At 32.4% G+C, this 19,077-nt stretch overlaps 1 pseudogene across 1 annotated transcript in view; it reads right to left on the bottom strand.

The window, feature by feature from the left end:
• The window catches only part of LOC143223118 (uncharacterized), a 105,408-nt pseudogene that overhangs the window by 76,361 nt on the left and 9,970 nt on the right, over positions 1 to 19,077 (bottom strand). The window contains exons 3-5 of the transcript XR_013012671.1: positions 13,830 to 13,887; positions 11,783 to 11,841; positions 2,659 to 2,719 (exon numbers count right to left, since the gene is read on the bottom strand). The product of XR_013012671.1 is annotated as an uncharacterized LOC143223118 (transcript). The remainder of the gene's footprint in view (positions 1 to 2,658; positions 2,720 to 11,782; positions 11,842 to 13,829; positions 13,888 to 19,077) is intronic.

Raw genomic sequence — 19,077 nt, 5'->3', positions numbered from 1 at the left:
ACTCTAATAAGATAAGTATTTTTGATATATTTAAGAATGTTTATAACATTTGACTTCAAATATAACAAATTTTATTACCAAACATTTCATTTATCACTTTTATCAAGGCACTGCAGTACAGACTCAGTTGAGAAAAGTTTGAAATCACTTTGTTTTTACTCTGTAGTTTCATACTTTTGTAACTTTATTTGCAGTTTTGATAAAGATGTAAAACAAGACTTTAGAAAATAGTTTTATATGTAGTCTAAAATTGTGAACATTTTTAAGCATCATTTTTAGCACTGATTAAATCAGTTTGTGTTAGATGTTCACTATGTTCTGTTTATCAAAATTCTGTCTTAAAATGATGAACAAATCACAGAATTGCATTTTCATCCTTTTAGATCAGTGTCTACTTGTAACATTGCAACACAATAAAACTGATAAAAAGTTTAAGTATACCCTTTCTTACTGGCCCTTTTCACAGGTTTGTAATGAGAGGCTAATAATGTGCTGTCCACACAACTTATTCAATAGAAACATGGTGTTTAACCAACTGTGCATGAGCTTGGTTCACTGGAGCGACCCTCTATTGGTGTAGGGATGTGGACTATAATACCCAATTTACTATGTGTATTTACATGAAGTCAAACAAGCATTTAGCAAAACATACAACTCTCAATTTTACAAAACATCAGACATGTTACACAAAGTATTTGTATACGTGATGTGCCTGTGAATTTATTTTAGTCTGACTCAAACTCTGACAAGTCAGAGTGCAAGATATTCATGTGATGAATAAAAAATACTTTCAGCCCTTGCACAGTTTGCATACTCTATCTACATAAACTCTGGAATCCATGAAATGTATATCTACAGTTTTTTTCAGTATTCTTGGACACTGTAGCTGACATTTAGTATGTCACTAAATTAGCAAGTTAATATAAAATTAATATTAGATAACTCTTATATCAAACATATAATATAATGTTCAGTAGTGATCTTTAAAACATTGTACCATGTACACTATGAACCCCACCTGCATGCAGAAGTTTAAAAAGGTTCACATTAGGCATTATATACAATAACAATTTTAACCCTTACCTACAGTATGTATGTACAGTACAAATACTCAGTATGAAATAACATTTACAATTTAGCAGTTTATTGACCATATCTGGTTAATTCACAAATAAAATTTAAGAAATTCCATTTTCTACAAATAAATTTTCTTAGGAAAATTTTCAAAAGTTTTCATAAAAGCAGATGCAATTGAAAATTGTTATTAACCATCTCATCTTAACTTAACAATAATTTTCATACCTTTAAAGTTAAAAAAGTTACAAGTTAAAAAGTAAAAAACTGAAAACTAAAATACAAACAAAACACAAACACACACACACAGCATTGGCCTTTTAAAGTTAAAAAAGTTACAAGTTAAAAAGTAAAAAACTGAAAAACTAAAATACAAACAAAATACAAACACACACACAGCATTGGCCTGATTATGAGGCAGTGGTTTTGGTTTAATAATTAGGCTTTAAAATGAATAGTTGTCTTATGATTGCAGCTGAACACAGATCCATTCCCCATACACTAGCCTGTCTTATTCCTGAATGTGCAAATGGTCTACACATGCACACCAGATGTTTGCTCTAGGTCATTGTTAATTCTTGCAGCTAATCCATCTGCAGACTGTTCAGTTATAGTTCAGATTGACCTAAAAAAACATTATGACAATCAATTTTTCAACCCCATGTTGTTGTTGTTTTTAAAATGGGTCACCTTATAATCAGCCCAATACAGTATATTATCTTGGTGGTGTAGCGAGCGATAGACGGTATCAATTTTATATGGATTGTCACATGAAACTATTTTAGTACGTAATTATGAGAATCAAACAGAACATGGAAGTTCATATGCATAAAATGAAAGTAATAAACAATAAATGTGATGCTTCATGTGCAGTTTGATTTGTTTAAATAGTATCTTCAATACTGTAAGCAGTATTATAGCTCTTTTATTTTAAGTAATTTCATAATAGAGAAAACTATTTGTAAAAATTATGATATATTATGTTTTTACTAACTTATTAGATCATACAATTGTATAATTTGAAATATGAGAGAAAATCACCAACTGTATCATTGTTCATACACTACAGTTAATCATAATAACTTGGAGTTAATGGCATTACTGAACCTTTAAAAATTAACTATGCTTTACATGAACTAATCAAATACACAAAATATTTTTAACACTGAAAGTATCAACTCACTGTACAAAAATTTATAGATTTGTAGAATAGTACATTTTGATACAATAAAACAAGGCAGAACACATACACATGTTTACATGACTTCAGAAGCTTAAACCATTACATACTTACAGGAATGTTTATAAGTGCAATGTCTTGTCCTGTGTTGGCATAAAACTAAGTAAGTTAATAGGCAAAAAGTTTATAATTTTAATAACATTTCATAAATGAAGTTATTTAATTGATAAGTGTGAATTACACCTTAGTTTCTATTCAAAGTTTCATACCAGAAGAAACAAAAACTGATAAATTATAAAGATTTGGTTTGCCAATTTCTATATTGAAAGATCAGTGTATAAACATTGTTTTACATTCAGAAATCATTAATATATTACTGAAAAAAAAAAAGAACATAATCTTACCGCCACCACTGTATCTCTCTTGAAGTAATTTACAAGCTCCCAAATTCCATTAACAAAACGTCTGCAATAAATAGTTAATCATTTAAACATACAGTACAAGTTAATCAGTTACATGAGTATTTCATTTTCACATGCAAATAATAACAAGTACACCAAATGTTGATTCACACAAAATTAACTTTCAAATTTGAACAAATTCAAATGGCTTTAATCTGGTTATGGAAAGTAAATTTGAACTTTACATTATTAACTAAAATTTTAAAAATATAAATCTGACATTCACTTTCATAAGTTTTCATTTGACAACTCAAATTTCATGACTTATTATTAATTTGTGCTGGAATTGTTTCCATTACAAGTTTAACATTTTTATATACATTGTATTATTTACAAATTATCTGAATAGTTCACTGTATCACAACACAATGAATTTAGATGAAAATACAGTTTTAATAACTGCACATAACTCTGAATATGCTATCTGTCATAACTTATGCTCCAAGAAACATTACACAATGTACTACTACTGTAACTGGTGGGCTTATAATGTAGGAGCTATCAAGGTAGCCAGTAATTCTTTATTTTTTATTGCAAAAAAATTAACATAGTTTAACCCTTCTGAGATGAGTCTTTCTTTGGCCATGGGGTCAGAGGCCATATTATCTTACTTGTTGTTTTGCATTTAAAACTTTAACTGAATAACTATTTTAGGAATTTATGTTAATAAATTTGGTATCAAGTTGTAGATTATAATTTACATTTTAATATCACGAATTAGATAGTTTCTCAATTTAAAAGTAATTGTTAAAAAATGCACCTAAACATCAATTTTTGTGTGTCAAGTAGTGTGTTGAATGTAGAAGTAGTTCAAATTAGATTTGTATAATGTCAAAATACAAAGTCTATAGTTTTATATTAAAACTAGGAACTCTAATGACCAATACTAACAAGCTAGAATACAAAATAATAACCTCTTGCCTCTTTTAAGTGCTTAGACATCTATCCTGTACTGAATCAAACACAGTTGCCCCACTCACCTCTTTCCATTTTTGGAAATTCTCACTTGTATAGACTTACTTCTGTCTATGACATGTGAGTAACCAGTTAAAAGCTAGGATGTACCCCAGTGGCTTTCTCAATAAATTTAAAGTATATCATTGTTATCATATTCCTTTAAAACAATATTTTAAGGAGGTAGGATGAGTCTTTAATCTGCTCAAAATTTCAAATTTTTTAATACTTAAATACAACTTAGTTGCTAAGCTTCATAAATTATAGTAAAATTCTATGGTATAAATATACTTATTTATAATTTCTTGGTTATTTCAAATATATAAATATAATCTGAAAAATATTTTACATTCTCAATTTGCAAAATTTTAAAAGGCTTAGCAACCTACAGAAAGCAACAAATGAATATAAGAGTCATCATAACTAAAAGATATAATTGTTTACTCTACATATTTACTGTTCTTTGTTTTAAGAAAAATTAGTAAGAACATTTTTTAAATAGTAATAATGTATCTACATAATATAATTCATTATAACTGAAATGTGATTGCATTTTATAAAATACTAGCCCACTAAAACACAGCCAAGACAGTTCACTTTGTAAAGATCAGTTTTATATTCTTGGTCACAGTAATGAGTACACATAAAATGGGTCACAGTAACTTCTGTGAGGTGAACTAGCAATGGCTGATATGTCAATGTAATAAATATATATAAATGTATAATGTCATGACATTTAAGCTATTTAGACTAAGCATTTTTGTTTTTCAATTATAATTTGTAGTCATTCTAGTGTGAAAAAAGTGCAATTTATATTTATTTCCCAATTTTTATGGTGATTATATTTTTCTTAAAAAAACATTTGATAATTATCTAGAGGTTATGGAGATTTTACATGTGAAATTTGAAAATTTTCTGATGCATAAATGTATTTTTAATCTTAAAATGAAAATTACTCTGCATGTTGGATAATCAACATTCTGAAAGTAAAATACTTTACCTGACCTGTTACTAAGATCCAGTGTCTAGAGTTGTTCTAATCTTTATTAAGATCCAGAGTACAAGAAAATCTTTAATAAAAAATCTTAATTCAAAAACCCAATATTTTGTGTATAAAAGCCTTGTAATGTTTACCAATAACCAGCTAAAATTTATCAACATGAGCATACATTATCAAAAATCATAGTATAATTACACTCAAGAATATTTGTAATTACAAGCTACACAGATTTCACCCAACCTGTAATGGAAAGATGAAAATGGTAAACACAACTACAAAATATTTTCAACATCCATTGACTGCAAATTTTTATTAATAAGTGTCAAATGATTACTATCTATTCAAGTTCTTCTCAATGCTGGTACGTACAATTTCCAATACTAGACTGTCAGTGCATGCATATTATGAAGGCAAACATTATTTGCAACTTCTTGAAAAGGAAAACAGGTCAGATTATCAAAGCTCCATGATTGATGGAACTGATTATTTAACTCTCTCAATATGGGCTTTATCAATGTGACTAACCATGTAACCTCTTAGTACTTGGTCCATCTTTACAGATTTGATTCAAGTACATTTTACTATAGTGTGTATATTTCATGAAATTTGGTAGTCTTTCAGTTTTACATGCATATAAAAGTCATATTTTTAGTGAAGTATTTTTAATAGATTAAAAGTCAACATTTTCCTGGACTGAAATACTTAGCTTCAGTGAAATATAGCTATTTTTCTACACCCAGAGTTTCCACTCTTTACCCATCTAAGCATTAAGAATGCTTGTTCTACTCTTTTATACCCCACTCAAATGCCTTAGACAGAGTCTAACTTGCAAATTTCTCCAACTACCATGCATCCTCTATCAAGGTACTACATATAAGCACTTCATCCCAGTAATGTAATCACTTTTACAACATATAAGCTAGCTTTTAGTGTGGAGGTAGAGCATGAGAATGTCAGTGAAGATAAGTAATACATTTCCAGTTGAGTTAAGTATTAACTTCCAAAACATACTTACCATCTGTAGACACCATACAACTAGAATCCCATACTGAGGTCCCCCACTGGAATAGCCCAAGTCTTCAGATTTACAACGTTAAAATCAGGGATTCAATTCCCCTCAATTGATACAGCAGATAAGCCTAATGTGGCTTTTCTACAAGAAAACACAAAGATATTGAGAAGGTGGAGGGGCTAATGCAGGCATGATCCATACAGAAAGCATCTGCATAAAAGGAGTAAATCAAACTGTAAAAAGTTGGGGAAGTGCAATACATCCAGAACAGGTGTGCTCCTCACATGGAACTTAGTTCCTATAACAAAGGTGGAATAGGATATGAGTAATCATCAGTATAGACCAACTCCAACCAGGTAGCTGAAATTCTACAATTCAGAAGTGGAAATAAAGGGTTGTGGTACCTACATCCCACATTGGTAGCTAATGTTATTGGGCTGCTATATTATATATATTTACACTTTGATTAAATCACAGCCTGTAGCCACAAAGTGATGCATTTCAAACCACCAGACTCACAACAAAAAAGTAAGCAACACCTAAGTGAACAAACTTTCTCCTCCACCTGAAAAAGTCCAAGAGAAGACACCCCATACTCAACTAAAAGAAAAGAACTCATCCAGTCTAGAATTATGAATATTCACTCTCATTCCCTAACCAAGTAGACAAAGAACATGGAGAGGATGTGAAACCTGTATTCAACTAAGGAGCTAGGATGGAACCACTTTGTTTGGAATTACAAGGAGCTAGTACACTACCTTTCATGAACAATATACGAAACCAACTCTGATCAAAGAAAGGGACCTTGAACCTCCAAGTGGAATAGCTTCATGTTTAATCTGAACTGAAATCACAAGTAGGCTCCCACAAAGGCTGCTGCCACTCCTCCTGACATTTGGGAAACACATCCAAGAACCTTAATAGAACTCCTAACTTTGTCCTGTTCTCCAAGAGTAGAGGAACAAACTCAAACACAGTGGAGGAAAAAAACCTCTGTCCATCACCCAAGCAACTCCTGAGCTCCACTAACAGAGTCTGGGAGAGTAAAACACACTGGGGAGTCCTGAAAAACAGTGATCTGGAAAATATGCCACAGGTGCATCAATTTAATTTTACTCATGGCTATCTACGAGTGTCAGTTCATAATATAGTAAATACCATCTGGTAGGCACCTAGATGGTCTTATAGAACACCTCATTTCAACAGAACCTGTTGCAACTTGTATTAATTATAGAGAAAGTGGTTGCTAATACAGAATTGAGAAGAAAAAACACACCTCCTTGGCAGCACTCCTCATAGAGTGGAATCCAGAGGAAAATAAAAGTCCTGTAAATACAAGTGTATATGACTGAGGAAAATACTCAGCTATGGTTAAAATCTAACAGGTATGGTCAAAATAGTTACAGGGGGTAGTTGAAAACCCTTAGAAGAGAATACTGATAGATAATGTAAGTAATGAGATAAGAAAGTATTGAGTGGTCCACATACCAGCCCACAAAAAGTCCTCCAAAAGGCAATTCAACTGGATGGCTAATGACACAGAGATATGTTGAATATGTTCAGATGTGACACAAAAAATTCTTCTACTCTAACAATAGGCCACGTGAAACAATTTACAGAGCCACATTGCGAGGGTAATGGAAGATAGGTTTCAGGAAATAAAAGGATCCCATTGAATGAGCAATCAATTATAGTACTTTGAAAAAGTTAGTAAAAAGCACATAACACTTAAGAACCTTGACAGGAAATAACAAACAACTGGGATCAGAGCAGTCATAAAGGTGAGAAATGGCTGCCAAAGAGATTAGTTAAAAATTTTCTACTTCCCCAGCTGCCAGAGTCTTGGGACAAAAACCTATTGGAGTAAAACATAACAAAGGTTGAACAATAAAGAGTCCTAATGTACAGAACTACACTTTAACCTTCTTAGGTCATCTTTATTTTTACTTCAAATGGGTTTCTCATAATCACAGATAAAGAGTCCTATACACATGGATTGCAAACAACTCTGACTAGCAATGTACACAAGCCAACAACAACAAAAATATATTGCAAAAAAATGTAAGAGTAACGTAAAACAAGGAACACAAAACCAAGGAATCAAAAGGAGGATGAGCCAATGCATGCAAAACAACTGTAAAATCCCAATTTGATAATTGAAGAGGTTGTTTGGGCTGAGGAGTGCAAAATGATTTTAGTAAACATGAAAGAACTGGGAATTCAAGAACTTTCTGATATTTGGAATACCTAAACATAATGGATAAGGATGCCTTATATAAAGCCACTGTAGATGAAGCAAACCCTTTCTCAAATGCCCAAGTCAGAAAATGGGATATGATAGATACTTTTGGATGAAGAAGCTTTAAATTATTTTGAATACACCACTGATGATAAATATTCCATTTCCATTTATATACAATTGTGGTTCACCTACAGACAGATTTGATTAAATAAAGAGAAACCTTAGAAGTAAAACCACTATGTAGAGCAAAGGACCACATAACTTCCAAGCATAAACACTGAGTTCTTGAACATCTGGTTGGAGAATGCCTGATTGAGGATGTCTCAACAGAGGCATCCAATGTGGAAGAGGTAGAGGTAGACTTTACTGCAAATACTGAAGAAGCAGGAGCCATGCTTAAGCTGGCCAATATGATACACCCAAGAGAACTATACAGGGAGTAGAACAAACCATAGTCACAACCCATAGCAACAGCCAACTCAAAGGAAAGAGATACAGATGTAAACCTTTCCAATCCTCACTGAACACATCTATAGCCAATGCTTAAGGATGAGGTATTGGAGACCAACACTGTTTCATTTGAGATATCTAATGAGTAGTAAAGGAATTAATCATTGGAGACCCAAACTGAGAGCCCACTGAAAAATCTCAAGATGGAGCATCCATTCTGTTGGAAGAATCCAGTTGAGTTAAAACAAATGATCTGCAATTGAATTCATCACTCCTAGAAAACAACATGCTAAAAGACTGACATAATGAGAATGAGCCCAGTAGAAAAGATCTAAAGTATAAAAACAGAGGTCTCATTGATGAGAAATCCGAGATACAACTGTGGGATTGTCAGAAGGTATCATGACAGTTTTTCCCTTCAAAAGAGACAGACCATGAACTATTTCCTGATATACCACAAGAATTTTTGGGAACATAGATATGAAGAGTAGACTTAAATCCATAAAGACAACAATCCAAGGATGATAAGGACATATGTAGACAGGAGGTAACAAAATGCTGTTGGGAACATTGCTAAGCTTCAGAGAAACGTTGAAGATAAATACCTCAAGACAGTCATGAAAGTAAGATGAATATGAGAGAGCTGTGATCTGTTTAAATTGATCACAGGTTTTAATCTATACTCCCAAAGGTTCAAAAAAGGAGCTATCCATTGAGAATCTAAATAGATCTCCTTCTGGTGGTGATAAGCCATTGTATGCTGATCTGATACACATAGGGAGCAAGGCAGAGCTATCCCATCATGCAACTTAGAGGCAAATCTCCAAGCATAAACAACAATATCAGAAGGATGAAAAACCAAGTAGTAACTTCAACACGTTATTTGCAAAAGCCACCTCAGAATCTCTCAGAGACACCTTTGATCCTCATATATGTCTCCATCTTGCAATGGATCATATTACAGACACTTTCAACTGACTGCAAACACCAGATTGCAGAGGTGGAAGAGAAGAGGTGTGGTTGACCTCAATAACAGAAACATGAACTCTGAAATACATACCCTTCAGTAAGTTTTCTGTTGTTCTTGTTAAATAATGTGTAATTATAAATGAAAAGACAACTGAAGAAACATCAACCATGTTAAAATGCATAGCATAAGCAGCAAATAATCACAAACACTCTTGTTGACAGAAACCTGTTCCAAGTGCTTTGCCAGGAAAAAGTGATTGAATTATTGGGATGAGGTGCTTACATACAGTAACTAGATAGAGGGAGCATTGAAGTTGGTGGAAAAATATGCAAATTAAAATTTGTTTAATGTCCAGTTTGGTGTGAGAAAACTGGAACAAGCATTCTCCATGCTTAGATGGGCAAAGAGTCCATAGAAACCCTAAAGATTGAGAACTAGCTATAGTGTCAGTGGATGGTAAGCATGTTTTGGAAAAAGATTTGTCCATGGATATATTACATAATTGTTTTGGATTCGATTTTCATGTTACAATCAAAAATACTTTTCTTCATCTCAAAAATCTCAAATTTCATTTGCGTAATATCTAGAACCTCCAAAATGCATTTCAAATGTTTGTTGTTTTATCTGTTATTTTCAGTTTGACTGAACTTGTAACCACCAAAACAAATAAAGTAAAATAAAAATGAATCTAAATTACCCTCTTTCTATTTCTAGGATGACTTCAGTTGTAACATGAAGCTACACTGGTTTGTCCCATGTTGCTTTAAACTTGTAACAGTACACACTAATTTGCAATTAAATTTATTGTTTAATTGCCCTCTAAACCATGTCACACTATTATTCATGCCATTATAAGTTGTAAATCACTTGAGGAATGTGTATCTCAACTAATGCAATAAAATCACATTACCATCAAGCTACTAACATGAGTATTTTCGGAAATATTTTTATTTTATTATTTACTTTACCTAAACTAACTTTGATTAGCCTTAAAAGATCCATATTTTTACATTTTAGTAACTTTTATAAGAATAAACATTAAAAACAAGAAACAGAATATTTTTTTGCTGCCAATGACACTTACCCTGCTTTCTTTATACCAATGGTAGTGATGCACTAAATAATTTTGATTTAATTAAATAATGCCAGAACAATAATATGCAAAAAGCAGACAATTTCCTCTAATATAATTTTTCTGGCTTTCAAACAATGTGACAAAAGTCATTATAAATTCATCCATGCTAATTGTCATCTTTCATAAGGAAATAAAGCTTGTATTAAAAGGAAAAGTGACAATTCTGCATTCAGAATATAATGTAATATATGTCATTTGATTGGTGAAAATCTTAGCTTTCTATTGATTACAGACAATATTGAATTATATGTAAGATAGAACTGTTAACAAATCCTGAAAGAGGATGTCACAGGGGTGTGTGGCAAGAGGGGTTTCATTTCAAACCTCATGACGTGCACAGTAAATGATACTTTCATAGCTTTGATAGTAGTAAAAATTGTATAATCTGATTCACATAAACATTCTTTTGACCAATCACGTGCACAGCAGTAACAGCAATTCAAAAATAATGAAGTATAATTGTTGATATAAATTCAGAATAATCTATGCATAATGACTCCAAAATTATTCATCAATTACATATTATGTGTCAAAAAGGACTACTTCAAAACAATTTTTCTAACAGTTTAAATACATGTAGTATTCTTCACTTAATCTCAAATATCATAACTAAAACCATCACATGAACAAGTCTAACCCAATATTTATGTTGCATCTACAACTTTTGATGCTTCAAATACTAATGCTTATTGAAAATCTCTACTTATTGTGTTTTTACCAATTTTATAAACTACCATTTTTTGTTTGTTTCTGCCACTTTTTAATCATACTCAAAATTGTGTTTATCAAATATAATGTGTCATGTAATGTGTACTCTGTATGCAAAATTAATTCATACAAGTTTTATGGAAAAAAAGTCCTTTACAAATAAGATTTCAATTTTATTTGTATTCATTTGATCCTATACCTTATTGTTTTTCTATCATTCTCCTTCATTTTTCTTATGACAAAACTGAAGCTAGTAAAAATAACATTTGTAGGTAAGTATTTTATAACAAAGGGGCAGAATACGATCAATCAAATTTTATCTTCCTAATTAATAGACATCACCATATACTAACACTATGTCATATAACCATTAATGCTGGTTGCATGACAGACCAGTGCAGTGCCATTATTACATGTAGAGGTGAAAGTTTAATTCAAAGGCTTGATGTAAGTGCAAAACTTTCATGCAGTTGCATGAGGTATTATCTATTTAATATGTGCAAAAATGAATAAAAATTCTGAATGTACAGTTTCTTTTTTTAATTTATTAATAAACCAACAGCATCAACACTTACATATAAAAAAAAACAACTTACGTTTTGGAGTTAAGGTAAGCTTTACCCGATTCTGCCATGTTATTACATAACTGCACCAGCTACAAAAAAGATGTTTATTTATACTCTAATAATGACAAATTAGTCACATGCTGACATACACTACATGGCCAAAAGTATGTGGATACCCCTTCTAATTAGTGGGTTTGGCTATTTCAGCCCAAACCATTGCTAACAAATACATAAAATCAAGTATACAGCCATGCAATATCCATTGACAAACACTGGCTGTAGAATGGGTCACACTGAAAAGCTCAGTAACTTTCAATGTGGCACTGTCATAGGATGTCGCCTTTCCAAAAAGTCAGTTCATCAAATTTCTGCCCTGCTAGAGATACCCTGGTCAACTGTAAGTGCTGTTATTGTGAAGTGAAAACATCTAGTAGCAACAACAGCTCAACCACAAAGCTGTATGCCACACAAGCTCACAGAACAGGACTGCCGAAGTGCTGAAACATGTAGCGCATAAAAATCATCTGTCCACAGTTGCAACACTCATTACAGAGTTCCAAACTGCCTCTGGAAGCAAAGTCAGCACAATAACTGGTTGTCAGGAGCTTCGTGAAGTAGGTTTCCATGGCCATGCAGCTGCACACAAACCTAAGATCACCATGTACAATGCCAAGCTTTGGCTGGAGTGGTGTAAAGCACACCGCGACTGGACTGTGGAGCAGTGGAAATCCGTTTTCTGAAGTGATGAATCACGCTTCACTATCTGACAGTCTGACGGACGAATTTGTGTTTGGCATATGCCAGGGGAATGCTACCTGCCTAAATGCATAGTACCAACTGTAAACTTTTGTGGAGAAGGAATAATGGTCTGGGGCTGTTTTTCATGGTTTGGGCTGGGCTCTTTAGTTCCAGTAAAAGAAAATCTTAATGCTACTGCATATAATGACATTCTAGAGAATTGTTTGTTTCCAACTTTGTGGCAACAGTTTGGGAAAGGTCCTTTTTTGTTTCAGTGTGACAATCCTCTCGCAAACAAAGCTAGGTTTATAAAACCTGGTTTGCTGAGATTGGTGTGAAAAACTTGACTGGCTTGCAGAAAGCCCTAACCTCAACCCCACTGAACACGTTTTGGATGAACTGGAACACTGACTATGAGGCAGGCCTTCTCGCCTGACCTCACTAATGTTCTTGTGGATGAATAGGAGCAAATTCCTACAGCCATGTTCCAAAATCTAATGAAAAGCCTTCCCAGAAGAGTGGAAGCTGTTATAGCAGCAAAGGGGGAGACAAACTCAATATTAATGCTCATGGTTTTGGAATGAAATGTTCAATAAGAACATATGGGTGTGATGGTCAGGTGTCCAGATACTTTTGACCATGTAGTGTATCTCACAAATCATTCAATATACATACATTAGATAATTATCTATCAAAAAGATGAGTATTATCATTTTAACAAAAAAGGAGGCATTTGTATTAAAAAGTTGTACAATAATACATTAAATTCTAGAATATTTTGCATTAGTGTCTTTCACTGTAGTTAAGTACAAACCTTTATACTGGGCTATCTGAGCTGTGACCACCACTAATATCACAACCCAGTTTCTTACACTGTAAGCCTAGTGACTTATCACTGTGCCAATGGCAGCCTGCATTAGGAGAATTCAGATTAAGCACATGTACTTGAACTGTGCAAGAACAGTAAAACTAAAATAAACAGACAAAGTAATAACAAATTATCAAATATATAAAATACTAACATGAGGGCTTAAAATTAGCCTATGAAAAGCCAACATAAATATGAATATTTTAAAAATTGTCTTTTTCTTGTTGCTAATGTAGTTGACACTTTTGCAAAAAACTCTGAAAGTTACCAATACGCATGTCAGTGACCAAAAGTTAATTTAATTCAAAATAATACCTGCAATAAATACTGGAGTGACTGTAACCAGAATTGAAAATACATGCACATAACACATATAGATGCTGACCAGTATCTTTTCTCATTCATTCATGCTCATTTTTAATTAACAAGTTAACTTCATCTATGTTATCTACATTGATGAGAAAACATTACCTTTACCAACTTTACTTCAAGCTGTTCAATGTCTTCTTCATTCTCTTCTATTGCAGACCTAAACAAAACACCAAAGAACACTGAAACAACTAAACTAGGTGAACATTTGGAGGGCCTTACTTTGTACATTTAAGATTTTATAAATACTTCAGAAAGTAACATACTTTACAGTAATGAACAACTCAAGCTAATAAGGCAATGATGTATTTGTATTCTTGTACTGAGCATAGTAGCAGATATTTTCAATAATAGAATTATATGTTTAACCTGTAAATAAAATCACTGTAGCCATCACAGCATGACTATTATCATGTTTACAAAGAAAGTTAATACACAAAAAAAGAAAAGCAGCTTGAAATATATGCATCATAAAAATTAATTTTGTGTGAGCAAATTGCCATCCAATAACTTTCAATAGCTTAAATATCTTATGATCAAACAACCAAAACCACTTTATGGAATGTAACACGTAAACCAACTGTGTATGTGCATTGCCAGAAAGCACATTAGCCTGGGAGATTAAAATGATTACAATTCATAACTTAAGAGTGTTCTCTATAGTTACATAAAAACAGAATCAGTTTCCAGTTTTTGTACAACAAAAACTTCATTATTTGGCACAAACTGAGTACATCATCCCCCCTAATAGAACAAAACAGAACAGACAAACTGCTAGAATCATTTATCTACATACATTGGAACACACAAGATCTGCCTTAACATTTTAGCTACTTCTGTACATTTGTAAAATAATGACACATGAATGTGAAAAAAAATGTTACTTGGCTGGTGTTTAAATTTTCTAGATACTGTTTTGCCATTTATTAGATATTAACTACCTAATCTTGAGATTCAATAAATCTGCTAACATGAAAATTAGCATACTATTAAACTCACTACCTAAACTAGTTGTGCATGCACCTGACTACTCCAAAGTATTACACTTTTTTGATGAGCTTTAACTAAAAATAGTAACTTAACTGCAAAAATAATGTTTTACTCTTTAAATGAGTTTTCTTCCATCTGACTTTAAAACTTTACTAATTCTTTACTTTATCCCATATAATTATTGTGTAAAATGTATGTACAAGATTTATTATTATCACATACAGTATATACATTACCTGCTTATTCAAGTTATTTACTTAGAATAAAAAATTAATATCTCAATAATACTAAACAAACCAAGTTAACTTTCTTTAGTTTTATTGAATATTTTATAATTGAGTGTTTTAAGTTATGGATCAACAAATATTATGTTTGTTGTTGTGCTTTTAGTATCACAATCAGACAAACATTCTCAAGTATACCAACTTCAGTATTTTGTTTATTCTTAGTGTATTTAAAGATTCCTTACTGTTAATTTTTACATTTTCAACCAACTTCTCTCACATTTCCTTTTTAATATCCTAATTTCTTGTTTCACCAACTTTCTTGATACTCTATAATATTCTGAGTCTCATATCATACCAGTCAATTTAAATTTCTTAAATTTAAGAAGTTTTTCTTTAATCTTGTCTCTTATACCCATTATAATCCAACCTGATTTTTTTACTTTCAGCTACCTTTTTCATTTCTAGAAATAACATATTTGTCTTGATATTTTTTTTCACAAATAACTCAGCTGTCTAGTTCATAACAAATAATAATTCTTGTTACATCCCTTCAAAATTTGCTTTCTGAAATCTATAGCCAAAATACTATTATTCTTTATATCATATATATGCAGCAAAATATTGAACCTAATGGAGCAACAATATTTGCACCCAGATGTTCTTTATTTTCCATCCTCTATCATTTTTATGTTTAAAGTTAACAATGAATCTGAAATACTGTGCATAAAATTCTAAAGGAATCCTTATCACATTATAAAGAATAGTTATTCCATGACACTCCCCATGTTAACAGTAATGAAACAACACGTCTGTTAAAATGTGGAAAAGGTTGCAGCAGCAGAAAATTTTGCTAAGATTATGTAGCTCTATTCAGCAAACTTTATGGAAATGTCAGAGCTTCTGTGAGAATTAACCTTCAACTTTGTTAGAGAACATATTCATTCACTGAACAAATACTAAAACCAGAGTTCTGGTTCATTACTTGTCCATTTTTGATTATTAGTATGTACAGGTAATCATAACAGTTGTAATGTATTCTTATTTAAATAAAAATGGAACATCATATTTATTAAGCCATAAATGGCATTGAAATATTTTACTTTTTTGTACAGTGCATGTATGCACTTTTCAATGTATGTAAAATTTTGTGGTTTGTAGGCTACACTAATAAAATAACAATTGAAATATATTATAGAAAAATGGTGATTTTCACACTATAAAAAGGAATAAAAACGGTGTCACAAACATGCAAGTATAAACACAGATAATTAATAAATTATGAAACTTGTTATTTGAATGTTTATATAAGAATCTAACAAATCCCAACCAATTACTCAGCCAGTTACCAAACTGGTTACACAGATAATTATATAAACAATGAAACATGTGATACCTTAAACCAATTTATTATTGTTATCCAGTAATGTGAATCATTCTAAAAGTCATCCTTTGTTGAATTGTTCTCATGCTTTGAACTATCATGTGACTCAAAACTCTGAATAACCTTAATGTAATACAGAAAATATGTCAACTGACCCATAATTCTTCACTCTTCCATCTTTTACATATATTAGATTTTCTATACCCACTGATCTCCAACCACACAGATTTCACATTTGTAGTCACAATAGAAAATCATATACCACAGTTTTGGGAAGACAGGTGGAAATGCACTTCAGAAGTAAGCACCTGTTTGAAAATGTAAAATTCAACTCATATACTTTCCACTGAAATGCTGAAAAACAGAATATCCACAATAAAAATAGAGGAAACTGGAGAGTCTTTCTTTACAGGAAACACAGGTTCATCACAATTGAGCATTTAGACAGAAAGGTAATGTGCTAGACCACTACAACAGGAATATCAATCAAACAAAGCTTTATTAAAATCCACACCCAGAGTTAAAATCAATGGATTGAATTCATAGAAAAGGTGGAATGACCCATCTCATAAGAATGGTGAAAATGAAGACCCTCAGAAACAGGCATTTTTCTCAGTAGGAAACCTCATTGGCCTATGCATCTTCTAATTAAAGATGGTGATAGGACATCATATATTTATATGTAAAGTCATCACTTTCTATTTGTGATAAGAGGAAGTAGCATAACAATTAATAAAGGTCAAAGTACAAAGCATTGTTTTGTATCAGTAAATGTACATGCCCCTGGGGCTTAGTTCATCTACAACCACTTCAGAAAAGACAAAGTCACAAAACCAGTCTGGTTAGAAGGCACTCTTGGAGAAGAAGAAAGATCCAAGCAGACCTAGGGAAGGTCTTTAAAACTCAAAAGCTACATAATAAGAACACCAAAGCAGTGGGAAATAAAAAAGCAGTAAGGTTTCCCATTCTGGTTGATGCCATAAGACATCATATAGAAAACAGTCATATCATCTTTGCTGGTTCAATTCATACAGTGTTGTGCAAGTAGAGGTGGGAAAAGTGCATGCCAAGGCATCATCAGTCACTAAATAACATCCTCTGTCCACTTTCACAAGGCATCACCCTCTCATGAAGCACCAGTAAAGAGAGTGAAAGTGTGTCTAGAACAAACAAAGATGCAATATGCAAGAGTCCTGAGTAAAGGAATTAAAAAAAACATGCAGTTTCATTCTATGAGAAGAAAACTTTTTCTTAACAATCCCATACCTGCAACACCCCTGCTATTGTAATAGAACAAGGTGGAATAGTAATACACTGGTTACAATTTCCAGTTAACAGATAACAAAAGATATTAGGGATTCTACCTGTACAGGAAAAAATTCACAACTGAATGCAAATGTAATTCACAAGTTCAAAGAAGACAAAGAGATCTTAATAAATTAAAAAGAAAAACTTGGATCCTTTCATTTAGTAGCCTACAGAAAATCCTATAAAAGTTATTAGAGAAAAACATGATAAATACATTGTCAAATGGCAAATCTGGTAAGTTGTAACCCAAAATTATCTTAAAGTTCAAAAACTTCCCAGAATACAAAACAGATCAATTGCACAGCTAATTTGTTAATACAGCAGAATTACAATCTGTATAGAATGATTCTATGAATAAAAAAACTCTTGTAAAAATCTTCTTCAAATATCAGAATGTGTATGACAAAAAGGACTAGTCCTTACAGGACATAAAAAACATTCCTCCAAATACAAATCAAGATCAATCAGGGTTTTAAACCACATTAAATAGTCATATTTTATTGCCCAGATGTTATAGCTTGCCTACTCAAAAAGTGTATTTCTATCAGACACTTTTACTCATATACATATTTATCCTCATTCAGTGGTGCCCTCTATTTGCAAAATGTTCTTCACATCACACAAACCTTTCATTCCCCAACACACCTTGATTTGCATGGTTCAATCAATTCTTGCATGTAAACTCTCATGTGACAAACCAGCACCAACAGAAGCGTCACGATGACTCCCTTTATGCCATTCTACTTAACTATTCCTTCGAGTTTAGGCAGAAACTTAAGCATCAGTTGACAGTGGAAAGAATGGTTGGAAAGTGTGAGAGGAAGTAAGCAACTGTCAGAACATTTTTCAGTATAGGAAAATAAAGTACCTCACTACTGCTCACAAACATAGCTAGAATCCCATATTGAATAGGTGAAGGGACTGGTGCAAGAGAGAAACTGTAAGCATCCTTCAAGAGCATCTTAAGGACACCTTAACAGGGGAATCCTCTACTAAGAGGATTACACCTGGGAGACTGCATCATTTTTGAACAAGATATACTCTGCCCAGACTTGGAAGAAGTGTGGTATTTCTGAGCAGAAAATTGTGAAAAGCACATCCCAATGGGAGAGAACACAGGTTGGACAATGATTCAAACTAAAACATGTAATAATTCCAATCTCTCTCTCTCATGAATGGAATAATAGTAAATTAAAGGATGTGCCCCAGCCAACAAAGCTCATGGAGAGTAAGGCATGCTAGTGTCTTCATGTAACAGACACAAAATGTTCAGCATGAACCCCAATATCAGTGGAAGGAGGAAAGGAAAAAATATTCTGAGGAAGAAGTATCCTGTAAGAAGGAAAGAAGAAGATTACAGGAGATGAGAAAGAGAGATAAAACAGGACTCACTGTGAAATAATGTCAAAAAAAATCATATGAAGCAAAGTTGATCATGTTGAAT

The sequence above is a fragment of the Tachypleus tridentatus genome, chromosome 8, assembly GCF_004210375.1.
Source record: "Tachypleus tridentatus isolate NWPU-2018 chromosome 8, ASM421037v1, whole genome shotgun sequence".
In the NCBI taxonomy this organism is placed as follows: Eukaryota; Metazoa; Arthropoda; class Merostomata; order Xiphosura; family Limulidae; genus Tachypleus; species Tachypleus tridentatus.
Note: the sequence above shows the minus strand (reverse complement) of the source record. Positions and strands in the feature narration are given on the sequence as shown.